The following is a 14,988-nucleotide window of genomic DNA, read 5'->3' as shown; positions in this document are numbered from 1 at the left end:
TTTATTTTAAATATGTTTTTTAATACAGAAAAGTGAGAAAATTCCTATATTTCTTAGTCTAAAATATTTTATGTAATGTATTTAATTATTTTTTAATAATACTACTGTAATTTATTAAACTTAAATTCAATTTTTAAGCTTAAATCTTGTGGACAAACAAACCAAATTAAAAATAGACCCAAACCGATACAACCCGAATTGATGGGGTTTTGATAATGGTTATTTAGTTTTGGGTGACAAACTCCCGACCTAACCAAGTCAATTTGGTAGGCAAAACAGCTTGCAATCAATTTTAATCAATCTATGAACACTCTTAATTTTAGCTAAATTAATAGTTTAATATTCATTAATTATTGAAAATTTATAGCAAAAACACACAGTTATTGGAAATAAGTTTCTAATGAAGATACAATAATTAAAAAAAAATACAATAAAAACTGAAAATATATTAAATTGGTCAATAAATAGTGTAATCTCAAATAATAGTTTAATCTCTAATAAATATTAATAAATAATATATAGAACATATATAATTACTAAAAATAAATTTATAACAAAAATACAATAAATTAAATTTCAAAATTTCAACAATATTTGTTTAATCTCCAATGATTATTGACATTTTTCTGTTAAATAACAAAACAAAAATAGATTTATAAATAATTATTGAAAATATATTTATCAATAAATACAATAAGTAATTACTGAAAATAAAATAAATATTAATTTTAGTACATATAAATATATAATGAATATACACTATTATTGTCAAATTATTACTAATAAATATTAACTTTTTTGAAAGTTATTTTCTATAATTATTAATTGATATAAGTGAAATTAGTGTTTGATATATTATTTAGTTATTTTAATAATATTGTTATTTAAATTGTTAAAATATTGATTATTTATTGAATTTAATAATCTATGAAATTATAATTAGTATTATTAGTACATAATTTGTTATTAATTTTGTAAAATTTTTAATTATTATTAATATGAACATTATGAAATCTACTATAATTATTTTTATACTTTTAATATTTTTTAAATTTATTACATGATTTCGTTATTTTAACTATTTAAATTTAGTCATGTTAAATATTTCGTAATTTAAATATTTAAATAATATGTAAAATATTTAAAACGTTTCATTATTTGAATTTTATTTATTTTAAAGTTATTACATAATATTAAATATTTTGTTATATAATTATTTGGTTATTTTTAATGTTTTGTTATTTAAGATATTTAGTTATTTTGAAATATTTAAACAATATTTTATTTTTTAATGTTAAAAATTTTTATTTTAATAACATTTAAATTGAATAGTTCATAAAATTATAATCTAGATTGTTACTACATAATTTCGTGATGATTTTTTTGTAAACAAATAGAATTATTATTAATGTGAATATTATTAAATCTATTATAATTTATTTTTTTTTGTGTTCTAAATAAACATTTTAAAGTTGGTATATAATTTCATTATAATATTTAAATAAGTCTGAAATTTTTTAATTGAAACTTTCTTTAGAAAGATGTAGATTGTTTTGGAGGATAAATAGGAATTAGAGATAGTTTAAGAGGAAATCTCTCTACTAAATTCGAGATAATCTAAGAGATCAATAGGAGTTAGAGGTAGTTAAGGAGATAAATAGGAATTAGAGACAATTTAGGAGAAAATGGTGCCACTTGGCTAAACATTAGAAAAGCAAATCCCTATTTCTTTATGGTTGTTAGAAATAGTTAAGCCTATGTTATTTCCTTATTGATTTAATGGGTAATTATGTGGAATTAAAAAAAAAAAACAGGAAATTAGAAAGGGGGTTTGGAGCAATGATCAAAATGTCATAATGTATTGGCCCGTATTGGCTGATACGTATCGGCCTTAAACTGCCCCATTTGAGCCAGTTTTGGAAAAAAAAACCACAAAAAAAAAAACAGTACTGATACAAGCTGGCGTATCGTCCTGTATCAATATTTTGAACCTTGGTTTGGAGCAAGGAGAGGCATGGTGACGTAGATATATACATACATACATACATACATATATATATATATATGTATATAATTGGGCTGAGCTCAGAGTGGGATAAGGGCGGGCTGGGTTTGAACTAGCTAAGGACTAGGCTCGAGCCTAACCCAAAAAAATTAAAACCCAAGCTTTTGGACCCGGGCCCAGCCTAAAGGCAAAAAATCTAAGCCCAATCCATATATATATATATACATGTATATAATTGGGCTGAGCTCAGAGTGGGATAAGGGCGGGCTGGGTTTGAACTAGCTAAGGACTAGGCTCGAGCCTAACCCAAAAAAATTAAAACCCAAGCTTTTGGACCCAGGCCCAGCCTAAAGGCAAAGAATCTAAGCCCAATCCTTATAAAATTGCAGTCTGAATCAGTCCGGGCTGAGATTTGGCGTACCCAAATTGCACACCTATAAAGAGGGAAATCAAGCGTGTGCTCAATTGCCACCCAGGCCCACCTTGAAATCGAAGTGCAATGGATCAAGCTGCCCCTACGTGGACTCCAGATTACAAATTTTATTCCTTTTTGGTTAGGGCCCAAACTTTCGAGAGAACGGGTAGAAGTTGGGGTAAGAAGAAAATATAGGCTGATAGGCATTTTTTCCATAAGAAAATGTGAACAAGGACAACTTTAGAACAAAAACAAAACAAACACCCCCTTAATCTTACTTTTAAAAGAAATCGAAGCCAAGTGTAGCCAGAATACGCAAACTCAAATTTTGCGACATATGTGCCTCACAGCTTCACATCCTTAGACAACAATGGCCGTAAATTTTTGCCTTTTGCCTCAAAAAATATCCCTAGCATACTTCCTGAAAAAAAAGAAAAAACAAGAAATGCATTTTTTTTTGTTATCTCTATAATTACCAAATTAAAAGATTTTATTGTTTACTCCACACCTTAATCTAATACTCGGTGAATGACATCTTTATTTGTGAATAAAAATTGTCAATCTCTTTTTATCCACTTTTACTTGTAAGTTATTTAGTAATACTGCAATAATAGAGAGGTTTTTTATTTAATAAAATCTATTCATATTTATATATTAAAAAAGTTTTTTTGAAACCCAGGGATTGATTATGGGTTGGGCCAGGTTTTTATAGGTTAGAAATGACATTTACCTGCATCAAACTTTTCATCAAAGCATGCATGATATGCGAACATATGAGATAAAGCATTATGATGTCTACTAATATGTACAAACTTAACCTGATTCATAGTATTTACAATATCTCGAATTTGTTTTATGCAGATACAATGCAGCCAATTGAATTCATTGTCTCTGCCGCTAATTTCTCAATTATACTTCGAGCATCAGAGAATACAGTGACCTTAGTGTATCCCAACCATTTTGTTGTTTTGAGACCTTAGATTATGTTCTATAGTTGTGCATCATAACTTCCTCTGGCTTTGAATTTTGTACTCTCTGTTGTAATAATGGAATTTTGATTGGATAGTATAACAAAACCACAACTAACATTACTAGTTGTAGGATCAAAAGACCCATTGGTGAACACTTTAACTACGAGCTCTTCTTGAGATTGACCCTGGGTCTAGTTGTTTCAACTGTTGTTGTTCTCGTTAAAAGCGTGTAATGCTGAACTTAATAATCCAGAGTTCGGGGGTCAATGAATTTATTCTGAAACATTCAATCGTTTCTTGCATCCCATATTAATCTCCTAACAATGCAAAGTCGTGCAAAAAAGTTATATTTCCTTTCTTGTTAAGAGAGGAAGAAAGATTATTCCACCATTCCTCAACGATGATGTGCAAAGGATTTTGTGCAACCAGTTCAGGATTGATTCCCAACTGTGCATGACACCAAACAAATTTTGAGAAAGGGCAAAGGTAAAACAAGTGATGGAAATTTTCTGGATGGTGCTTGCACAGATCACAACTTATGTCCTCTTCTTTGCATTTATATTTTATCTTATCTTTTGTGATAACACCACCTCAATAAACCTAGCTTGAAATCTGTATGGCATTTTGGTATTCCAGATCATGGTTTTTAAAATTGACCTGGTGACTGAACCAGTCAAGGGTCTGGTTATGGGATCGAATAGTCCAATCTTTCAAACCGAAGGCTAGGCCTGTTCTAACAGAAAAATAAAAAAAAAAATTCAAAAAAAAAAAAAAAAACGATTAAAACCATTCGTACAATTCAAATAGTTAACCATTAGATTCAATAGTTTACTGACCAAAATCAACGATTTTTGAGAAAAATGAAATTAATCACCTAATCGATTCTTGGTTTTTCTGATCCATCAGGTTTAGTCCGATTTTAAAAACCATACTCCAGATCTTGGCCCATTCGATAGAGGAGTTTGATGAAGGTTATTGGTGTAGGAAAGCCAAATAAGTAGACTTTACTGTATATTTCCTCGTTGGTTTGGAGTTCATAAGGTTGTATGAGAATGATCCCTATTAGGTAAAGAACGGCACAATAAATAGAAACTACCAATCGAAGAGGATGGAAGAAATCAATGTGAAATAAAAAGTCAAATAATGGCACAACCAGCAAGATCACCAATCACGTTGATTTCCACCAATTGAAGTGAATTGAACAAATCAATCATCATCGTGGTCATGTAATCCATGGTTGGTGATCTAGTCGGTGATGTCTTTTCACCGTTCAAATAAATAAATAAGGGTCGTTTGGGCCTTGAAGATTTTTTTTTGAAGTTGATTATCAGAATGCTAATAAAAGGGTCATTGTACATTGCATCCAAATGACTGATTTGAAATCAATGTAAAACATGATGGGTGGAAGAGTATAAAATTATACATCGTTACAATTGATATAATTTTTACGATAAGATAAAACTTCACTCCATCCAAACAGATCGAAAACTGAACCCGATTAAAATTTTACGCTAATCATAATTACACACTCCTTACAAACGCCTATAAAATCGAAACGATGTATATCTTTTTTATTTATTGAACCATTCACGGAGATCGCCTTTTTTTTTAGTTGGTGATTTTTTAATTTTTAGCTGATTTCCAATTTTTTAGAAATCCATGGCATTGAATAATTACTTTGATACAAAAATAGTCGGCCCTTCAATATCAGAAAGAGCCGTTTTCTCAAAAATCAGAACCCTTATTCTCAGACTCAGTCTACTCCCATTAAATCCGCCGAAGAGGATTCCTGGCGCCATTGTACATCTCATTGACAAGCAATATAGTGTTGAGCTCGCTTGCAGTGATCTTACAATCGTTCGTCTCCGGCAGGGCAAAAACGTTATCGCCGTTCTTTCCCGAGTAAATCCAGTGGCCTCTGGTCAAGGACGAGGCTGCTGTCAAGGTCGACGACTCCCATTACTTCTTCACTTTCCGCGTTTCGGATTCCGAAGATAAAGAAACCGAAGCCGGCGGTGGCTCTGTAAATTTGTTGAGTTATGGTCTTCCGATCACGTCTAGGGGACAGGAGAACTTACTCAAGGAGCTTGATAGGATTTTAGAGCACCACAGCAGCTTTTCCACCCAGAAGGTTTCTGGGGAAGGGAAGTCGGCGGTCTTGGATGGGCCGGTGGCGAAGGAGATCTCTCCGTCCGAGTTGTCGGAGGGGAACAAGGAGATAATGGAGGAGAAGTCCGCAGCTTACTGGACGACATTAGTTCCAAATGTGGAGGAGTACAGTGGGTTGGTTGCGAGGACCATTGCAGATTGGGCCAGGGCAACTGATCAAGGGGATTTTATGGTGCGGTGATGTTACTGTAGTTAGATTGAAGTTGGGAAATGAGTTCTTAAAGAAGAGGATGGGACTCTGTTCAAATGCAGAGATTAGTGCAGAAACTATGAAGAAAACTAGAAGGTTTGACTTTTAACTGATTGAATTGACGTTTGTTTCCTAACACTCCTTTGCCGAGAATTGTACTTGTTTCTGTATGTAATGTTATTTGTATATCTTCATTATACTTAATTGTATATGTTTTTGTGAGGGCATCTCACCCTTTATGTAGTTTTGGCAATGCAATACACCATTTATTTAATTAAAAAATAAGTTTATCTTCCTTTTTCTCTCTCTCTCTCTCTCTGAGATATAGATATACAAGCTCTTACTCATACACTGGTAGATTTAGTTATTTCTCTGTTTTTACTATAAATTTATAATATTCTGCTGTCCAGTTTGTAATACCACCTGAATTATAATGGTAATTACATGCCTGGTCTTTTATATTTAACTGAGGTCGTACGAATTGCTTCTAGCTGGAAAATGTTTGGAAGTCCCATGCTTTGTTTCGTTTTTCCTCTTGGTTCTTTTGTTTTTGAACCGGGTAATGTGTACAAGCTTATGGTGTAACAATCTCTACAGGGTTAAGCGTCTATGAAAGATGTCAGAGAAGGCAGGAACTGGTGTCCTTACTGGGGTGGTAAGGTTTCTGGGTTCTTTGCAAGTCCAGTTGTTAATTCAAACGTGGGGAAGAAATTCTTCGAGTTCTTGCCTGGGGAAATTGTCCTTGCTTCCCTTGATGGATTTAGTATATATCTTTTACAATCTCTCTTTTTTTTTTATTGTTCTCTTTCAAGGATCAGATACAATGATTTCATTCGATTAGTGTTTGCAAGATTGGCATCTACTGTAGGTTTTATATTGGGATGATTAAGACATAATACATTATACACAAAGTATTGGGCTTTATTAAATGTTTGTCTTTTATTAAGTACATGATATGGGTTATGGATCTTTTATTTAGTTTCCTCTTGGGCTTTCGTTGCTAGTACATAGAGATAGTGGCATTGCAGATATATTCTTTAAGTTCTAATCTTTATGATCATTCTGTTCAATGTGTCTTAATCTTTATGGCTCATAGAGATAGTGTTTCTCTTGAGTTCATTTTTGAAGCTTTTAGCTGTGGATCAAGTGAGTGGCTTTGTCCAGGTAGAATGATGCCCTGGCTAGAGACATTGTGATTCTGTCTTCTCGGTTGACTGATCCTGAGATTATCCCATCTAAACACTTTACCTGTCTTAAGTCCCCTTTCCAGGTTTGAGGGACTCTCTCCTCTAACCTGCATCATAAATGTAGTTGTGGCTTTGATGGGACTTTGTCTTTTTAAATTATTTGGTGGTGGCGGTGGTGTCTTGAAAAAGAAAAGAAAAGAGGAACGATAATTATTCTGTGGAAACTCATCTCATGGTTATTTTTACAACTTCATTGTTACCTTGGGGCATCTTAGCATATGTTGGTGTATCTTACATAGTTTACCCATCTGATCATTTTACATGCTACAAAGTTTTGATTCCCTACAGTTTCCTTTGCTCCTGTTTTCTAGTATTTCAGAACATAAAAATGTCTGGTCAGTTGGACATAAAACTCCAATTGTTCTAGTTGTGAAATCTGTTCCCACTTCCCCAGCTGTCTTAATAAATAGAAAACCAGGAAATGGAAATCTATGAAGAATTTTCTTTCAAAGCTTTCAACGTGTGCAATTATAGTAATTAATCCACTTCAAGGTTGAAAGCCTTCTTTCCCTTCTTTGTGCAAAATCTCTTTCTTCCTCCCTCCCTCCCTCTCTCTCTCTCTCTCTGAACTAAGAAGTGATCATCTAAGTGTATTACTGCAGCTAATGCAGTGAACCAGAAAAAAATCTTCAAGTCCAGTGTTTTTTATGCTTGAAGTTAGTTCAGAACCTCTTATTTTATGAACGGGACAATCAAAGGCTATAGATGCCAGGAAGTTGTCCAACATGAGTTATGTGGTTTGTTATATTGGCTATTCCTGCTGTCTTTAATGGGCCTACTTCTTGCTGTTGATCCGGATTTTAACATGTTGCTATTATTTGACCTACTTGTTTATCTATGTAGTCATTCTTTACTGATCTGAACAAGTTTGTGAACTTGCATCAGTTCAGCAGGCTATTTATTCAAATTGCTTGACCATTCCCAAAGTTGAGTCTGCGTTTTATGTCAAACCACTATTTCTAGTCTGTTTTTACCCATTTCATCATCCATCTCAAAAATATCTTGAACAAGTCACACACTGAAAAATCAAGTGATTGGTACATTAAGTGTTGCAAGCAGCAGATCAATAAAAAAGGTATTACAGTTAGCACATAGCAGCAGTTGTTGATATTAGTGGAGTATGGTCCAAGACGAACTTTTCTTGATATTCTGATAGGGGTGCAAATCAGGTGCTTAAAGAATTCCCACTGCATGGGGTCCAGGTTCTAATTTAACTAATTATTAGCTCAGGCTACCATCAGTTTTCTTTTTTCCTCCTTGTGCTTTCTTTTCTGTGTATGTATTCTAGTGAAGTCCTTCCATTGGAGGCTTGATCCTTCTTTAAGCTTACAAATAGTAACACTTTTTTTCTTAATACTATCAACAGGCAATGTCTGCTATGCTTCATCGAAAATCACAATAATTTTTTCTTAGAATATTATTACTTATTTATTTATTTTCTATAAAAAGAAAAATCTTTAGTTGTTTGCTTCTTTGAAAATGAATTTTCATGAACAAGAGATATCACTTTATTAAAGTATTTTATATTACATGGGGTCCAAATTTTCAGCTCTTATTGAGTTAATGGACAAATCATTTGGCTTGGTTTAGGTTGGCTGACCATGTGTAGAGAACCTTGGTCATTGAGACATTTGTCTCAATCTAGAGGGGCTTGAATTGGTTTTGCTCTCCACAAACAAGTTTGTTATGCTCCCACCTAAAATTAGGGAATGAAACATTGAGATGAACCTCTATGTATATGGTTCTCATAATACTGAAATGCATGAGAAAAAGGGAAATTTTGAAGGACAAACATCTTCCGATTTATTAAGCTCAATCCGGATTAAGTTATTTCCTCTTATATTTTGCTTGAGAGGATTGGTGTCGCAAGGTCCTTTTTGTGTTGCTACCAATCCTCTCAAGCCAAATGGTTTGAGCACTCCAAACCTGCACATAAACAAAAAAGAATAATAACCACAAAAAAGACCTTGAGATACCAATCCTCTCAAGCAAAATACAAGGGGAATAACTTAATCTGGATTAAGCTTAATAAAGTGGAGGATTCTTGTCCTTCTAAACTTTCCCTTTTTATCATGCATTTCAACATCATGAGAGAGAGAGAGAGGTCTATCTCAATGTTTCATTCTCCAATTTTAGGTGGGAGCACATGTACATTAAGAGTAAGACCAATTCAAGCCCCGCCAGAGTGTCTCAATGACTAAGGTTTTCTGCACTTGGTCATCCATTCTAGACCAAGCCAAATGGTTTGTCCATTGACTCGGTAAGAATTGAAAAATTGGATCCCATGTAATCTAAAGCAATTTAATAAAGTGGTATCTCTTGTGCATGAAAATTTATTTTCAATAAAACAAACAACCAAAGAAGTTTCTTTTTATAGAAAATAAGTAATAATAATCTAAGAAAAAAATGATTGTGTGAAAGTGTTGCACAGAGATAACCATGAATCAGTTTTCTATCAACACGTGACTTGTCACATGGCCATTGGATACTCCAACATGTCGAGGATCATATGAGGGCCTATGGCCACCACGACACCACCATAAGTTGAAGTAGCTGGAAAGAATATAATGTCCACGACATCAGTTGTGACAGCTGAACTTGTTACCTACAGGTAAAGTCCCATGTACAACATTGAGGAAAGATGATTTGCATTTCATAAGGAACTTTTTTTGGCCTATTTAGCTTGAAGCGTGATCAAAATATAATGTTGTGCATTGTGTTGGTTGCAGGTATGAGGGGCTTGATGTTGCAGGACATGCTATTGGGACTTGTTGGGCTGTCCTCAAAATACGCAAGGCAATCAATCCAAAGAGTGTCGCCCTACCATCTAGCCTAGCAAAATCTGCTGTTAAATTAGCAGCTGCCGAAATGAAATCTAAACATGCAAAATAGCAGTCCTGGAAATTTCTCGTTTGTCTCGCCTATTTTACTTCAGCAACGACAATAGGCACGGAAATATCATTTACAATTTGGTTAGTGAGAGACATGGAAGCTTGGTTTATGCTAGTTTATTTTGACTTTGTTCAGTTGTGAATTAGGACATGCCACCGAACTGGCACTCGATGAGCGTCTTTAGACCAAGAGAACATGGTTATAGAGTTTCATCTTCAATTTTATTTATAAATAAAGCTCATGCATCACACGGTGTCCTACTATTATGGTATTAATTATTAAACAGGATGAAATGACAAAATGACAAAAAAAGAAGCTGAGATGAAGGGACAATTACAGTAAAAGAAAATTTCAAGATAAATTATGTAAAACCTCTCATCATGACAGTGTAAATGGACTACTCTGAGCGTTTGAAAGGATAATGGTAAATATAAAATAATCAATTTGTTTTAACTTTAGATCCATTGAAAGTTTTATACGGTGTTTGGATGGCCAATATTGATTGACCATTTTGACATCTTAAATATTTATATTGATTTGGTTATTTTTTTTCTCTTACGAGGCCCATGCTATTTAAATCTTGGTATATCTAACACTAGAGCGTTTCACAAGTGTTTGGCTTTTGCTGATATGTCATTTACGTCACATCATCACATCAACAAATAAACGGAATAAAAAAATCATATTTTGTTTTGTTTTTTTTTTTTTTTTGTAATGGGAAAGGAGGGGTTTCTTCAAATCAAGATTCAAAATATCGATATGTTGGTATGGGCGTATTGGGTGAATCGATACTGTTTTTTTTTTTTTTTGAAATCTGTTCAGGGGGCGGGTTTAGGTCTCCTCCACCCCTTGAACCGGTCAGACCCTCGATACACCCACTATAGGGGTGTATCGGAGGGGTCCCGGAACGATATGTATCAGCCGATATGTGTCGATATTTTGAACCTTGCTTCAAACATCAGATTGACATTTCTTGAATCTCCTTGGTGATTTTGAATCGCCAAGGTGATGTGACACATTAAAATTTAAAAAAGCTGACTTCTTTCTAAGATGCCATACAATATATTATAATAATAAGCCAAATCACTTTAAACGCCCAATTAGCATGTATCTCGATTTTTTTTTTTGTATTTTTCAAAAAAAAAAGGTAAAATGTAACACTAGTGAATCGGGACCCATATGTGAAATAAAATGCTTAGATGTCAAACACCCACTTTATCTCTCCATATGTGCTTTGTATTTTTACTAGGGGTGGATTTGAGCCGACCCGAGCCGAATAGCTAGCTGTTTGAGCTCGGCTCGTCAAGGTAGTACGAGAGCTCGAGTTCGACTCGAGTCAAAGGCTTGTAAGTTCGAGCTTGGCTTGACTCAAGCTCGACTTGAGAAAAATGTTTTATAAAAATAAAAATAATTAGTTATAAACGAGCCTATAAATTGGGCTCGAGCTCGGCTCGAAGCTCAGTTGAAACTGAGCTGAGCCAAGCTTTTCACAAGCTGAGCTCGAGTAGCTTGTGAAGAGCTCGGCTCATGGCCACCCCTAATTTTTACTATCCATAAGAAAGTTTTATATTTAAGAGATGCAACCTCGAAATCGACTGATGGTATTTTTTTTTCACGGCCCATTTGGTGCGTCTTTTCGTGTGGATTTTTGGCTGTTTACAAGTTGGGAAGATTAAAAATTGGTATATTTTCGTTTGGCACGTGGAAGATTTAGCCGCCAAAATATGGGCCGCTGAAAAGACACGTGAAGCCCATTTTGGACTGATTTTGGGAAACTCCAAACGAAGCTTCCTGCGTCTTTTGCGTTTTATCTCGTACAGAAAGACCCAAAACGACACAGGGAAAGACGTGCATCTACCAAATGATCTTCGGGCTGCCCAAATTTTATGTCAAAAGCTCAATACGTCTTTTGACTGTCAAAACTACAAGAAGATCTTCTCAAAAATAATTGCCAAACAGGCCCTCAATTTATAGCATGTCCTGATTTCATTTTTAAGCTAAAACACAAGTACGTGGTGTTTTTTTGGGCAGAAATACAATTATTGTTAAAGATATATATCAACCATTGAAGAGTCTTCATCTATTGAGCGAATGCGTGAGCTGCTATATTACCCTGTCTACAAACATGATATTCCTATCTAAAAAATTAGGGTAAATTACAAATAGGTACCATGTACCAACGTTTTTTAATTGCCGTTGATCCGGATGGTTGGACCATTCGGCTTGGGAACCGTCCAGGCAACCGGTTCCATTTTACCCTAAACTCGGAATCTGATAAAAAACCGTTGAAAAAGTCAATAAACCGTTGTCCTGGGTAGTCGAACCGTTGATCCATTGACCCGTTCAACGGTTTTGACCGTTTTTATTTTTTAATTATTTTTAATTTTGTTGTTAGAACGGGCCGTCCATTCGAATCGGACGATCAGACCGTCAAATCAGAAACCGATGGCCATAATGGTTCCATTTTTGGGTCATTTTTTTAAAACATTGCCTTGTACTTTAGGGATAGTGACAGATAGGTATCATAAATTTTCAATTGTAATACTTGAGTATCCTGAACTTTTAAAAATAAACACATACATCCATCCGTTAGTATTCCGTCAGTTAAATATTACATAATGCCAAAAATACCTTTATTGTGTATTTCTGAGATCATTCTCAGGTAATTGAATGTCTCCCCATGGTGACATTCTCACATGGACCACAAATAACATTCAAAATTTTCAGCGACGACATTCTCTAATGATGATATGATTTTACTTCATAGAATGATCTAAAAAATACATGAGAAGGGTATTTTTTACATCATGTAATATTTAATTGACAGAATACTAATGGATAGACCCAAATGTCTATTTTAAGAGTTCAAGGTACTCAAGTATTGCAATTGAAAATTTAAGGTACCTATTTATCAGTAGCCCCAAAGTACAAGATACCTATCTTCAATTTACCCAAAAAATTATTACAATTTCAAAAGCATTTAGATCTCATACTTAGTGCAAATGAATAGACCCTAAAACAAGACCAAGGAACAGATTCAAGGTAATCTTTCAGCACTTGTATGACCAGTAATCAGATCAAATGACAACTTTTTCCAAACCTTACTCGTGGCAAAACCAACAAAAAAGTAATACTAAGAACTTGGCTTCAAAGCGCCTTTCCATCTTGGGCCTTGGGGTATATATTTGGTCTAAGAATCTTTTCAAAGGACTAATTATGTTTTCCAACATTCTCTCAGCTCTCAAAAAAAAAAAAAAATCTTTTGTAATTAAAATTTGTTAATTTTATGAACAAAAAATTGGAACTTTGAGCAGTTAGTTTAGAGATAAGGTTTGCAAGTAGATAAACTATACGATACACACGTGGCTAATAATCTAACTAGAGGCTTATCCTCTCTCATATATCAAATGTGCTATCTTTTAATTTTCCAAAACCCCAATACAGCAAAAAAGATAAAGGGATAAATAGACTGCACTCCACCATGTGGGGCTAAGATTTCTGAATTGGACTAAACAATAAAAACCCAAAGAATAAAAGAAATAAAAAAAGTTATCCAACCGACCCACAATGAAGCCAGAGAGAATTTTGATTTATTATGATTTGATCGGCTGAAATTTTCAGTCGTATCTTCACACAAGATCTGCAACGGGCCTGGATATAGACATAAACTGCAAACAAGAATCGAATTGTTGGATTGAAATCTTTATTATCTTTTAAGAGTTGAGAATAAAATGGCATTACTAATAACGAGCATATAGATATTCCATCCAACCTAGTGGTTTCTAAAACAAATTCAATATTCCACAGAATACATGGCTCATGGCTGGCTACACCAATTAATTTAATTTAATTATTATTATTATTATTATTGTTTTCTGGCCCTATAGTGGAGATTGAAGACGTGGATGACCTAAGAAATTTGATAATATAGTGTTGCTCACTTAATTTGCTCCACACCTCTCTATCTTCTGACTTGTTTATTAGGAGAATGGATGTAATTGTAAGCACGTAGAATTTTGTAATGGTTCTTTTTGCAACAAGCGCCACTGGCTTCCAATGCTCAATGTTCATTGGCATCGTTCATGCTAAGCTGATGCCACTTTGAATTTGGACGACTTTGTTTATTGTTGTTGGAAGTCTTTTTCTCACAATAATATTAAGATATGATACCTAATTGTCCACATCGAATCGTAGCATAATTTATGAAGTTGGTAGCTTAGGGAGTAGTAGTGATTATCCTCCTTTTCAGTAAATGTCAGAAGTCAGAATGGGAAAGGGAGGTCCCCATTCCCCACCAAGAGCTGTTGGGATGGGGATGGTCGATGGCATTTGGACCGGCCAGCTGGTTTTCCCAGTTTGGGTCCAATGGCCATCAACCCAACCTGGTTTAATTTAAGTTCCCATCTGAAACACAAATCCCAGTTTCAGAAGTTGTGCAATTTGCATGATCAAATCTGTTTGGCTTAAAACCAGAGGATCGGTTTCAAATTCTCTCTCTACCTCTCTCAGAGAGAGGATCAGTGAGATGGAGCCACACAAACTGGGTTCTAGAGGATGAAATAAAAGTCAAGAAAGTTTGTGGCACGCTCATAGTTTTGTGATTTTATTATTGAATTAAGTCACCATTAGCATTATATCTCGCAGAGATTGGCCAACCCATTTCCTTAACGTCAAAGATTGGGTGAAAGAGGTTCTTATCTTCATGATTTCATGCTTGTATTTGTTCATTGGCTCTTGAACCAACCCCCAATAAAGCCATAACAAAGTCATTTGCTCAAATTACTAAACTAGCCTCGAATTTATAAATGAAAGTTATCCTCCTCCCCCTCTACCCTAGCCAAGTGCAGTGCTGTTAATGGGTCTGCCCTGTTCCGGGCTAGGGTAGTCCACCCCTGTACAGAGCAGAACTAGTTATAAGGGGGTAACTGACCCAATTATTTATTAACCAGGACTATAATTGAGACAAAATATCAAAATTTAGAACTGACCCAATAATGTATTCATATTTGGGTACAAAATGCAGACTCAGACCATCTATAATTGGATCGTTTGGTTCTGTCAGGTTTTCTCGCTCCATTGATAGCCCTAGCTAGTAGCTA

General features: G+C 34.4%; 1 long non-coding RNA gene and 1 pseudogene across 2 annotated transcripts; both read left to right on the top strand.

Annotated features, from left to right (window-relative positions):
* The first annotated feature begins 3,286 nt into the window (after window positions 1-3,286).
* On the top strand, window positions 3,287-6,679 carry LOC104590015 (protein EARLY-RESPONSIVE TO DEHYDRATION 7, chloroplastic pseudogene; annotated as a pseudogene). The gene is made up of 3 exons (XR_016076185.1): window positions 3,287-3,366; window positions 5,085-5,846; window positions 6,348-6,679. The product of XR_016076185.1 is annotated as a protein EARLY-RESPONSIVE TO DEHYDRATION 7, chloroplastic pseudogene (transcript).
* Window positions 6,680-9,233: 2,554 nt separating this feature from the next.
* Window positions 9,234-10,149, top strand: LOC148791192 (uncharacterized). The gene is made up of 2 exons (XR_016075966.1): window positions 9,234-9,608; window positions 9,727-10,149. It is a non-coding gene; the product is annotated as an uncharacterized LOC148791192 (long non-coding RNA).
* The last annotated feature ends 4,839 nt before the right edge of the window (window positions 10,150-14,988 follow it).

The sequence above is a fragment of the Nelumbo nucifera genome, chromosome 5 (assembly GCF_055504915.1).
Source record: "Nelumbo nucifera cultivar China Antique chromosome 5, China Antique-T2T, whole genome shotgun sequence".
NCBI classification, from domain to species: domain Eukaryota; kingdom Viridiplantae; phylum Streptophyta; class Magnoliopsida; order Proteales; family Nelumbonaceae; genus Nelumbo; species Nelumbo nucifera.
The sequence above is the reverse complement of the archived record's forward strand: the minus strand, read 5'-3'. Positions and strand labels throughout refer to the sequence as shown.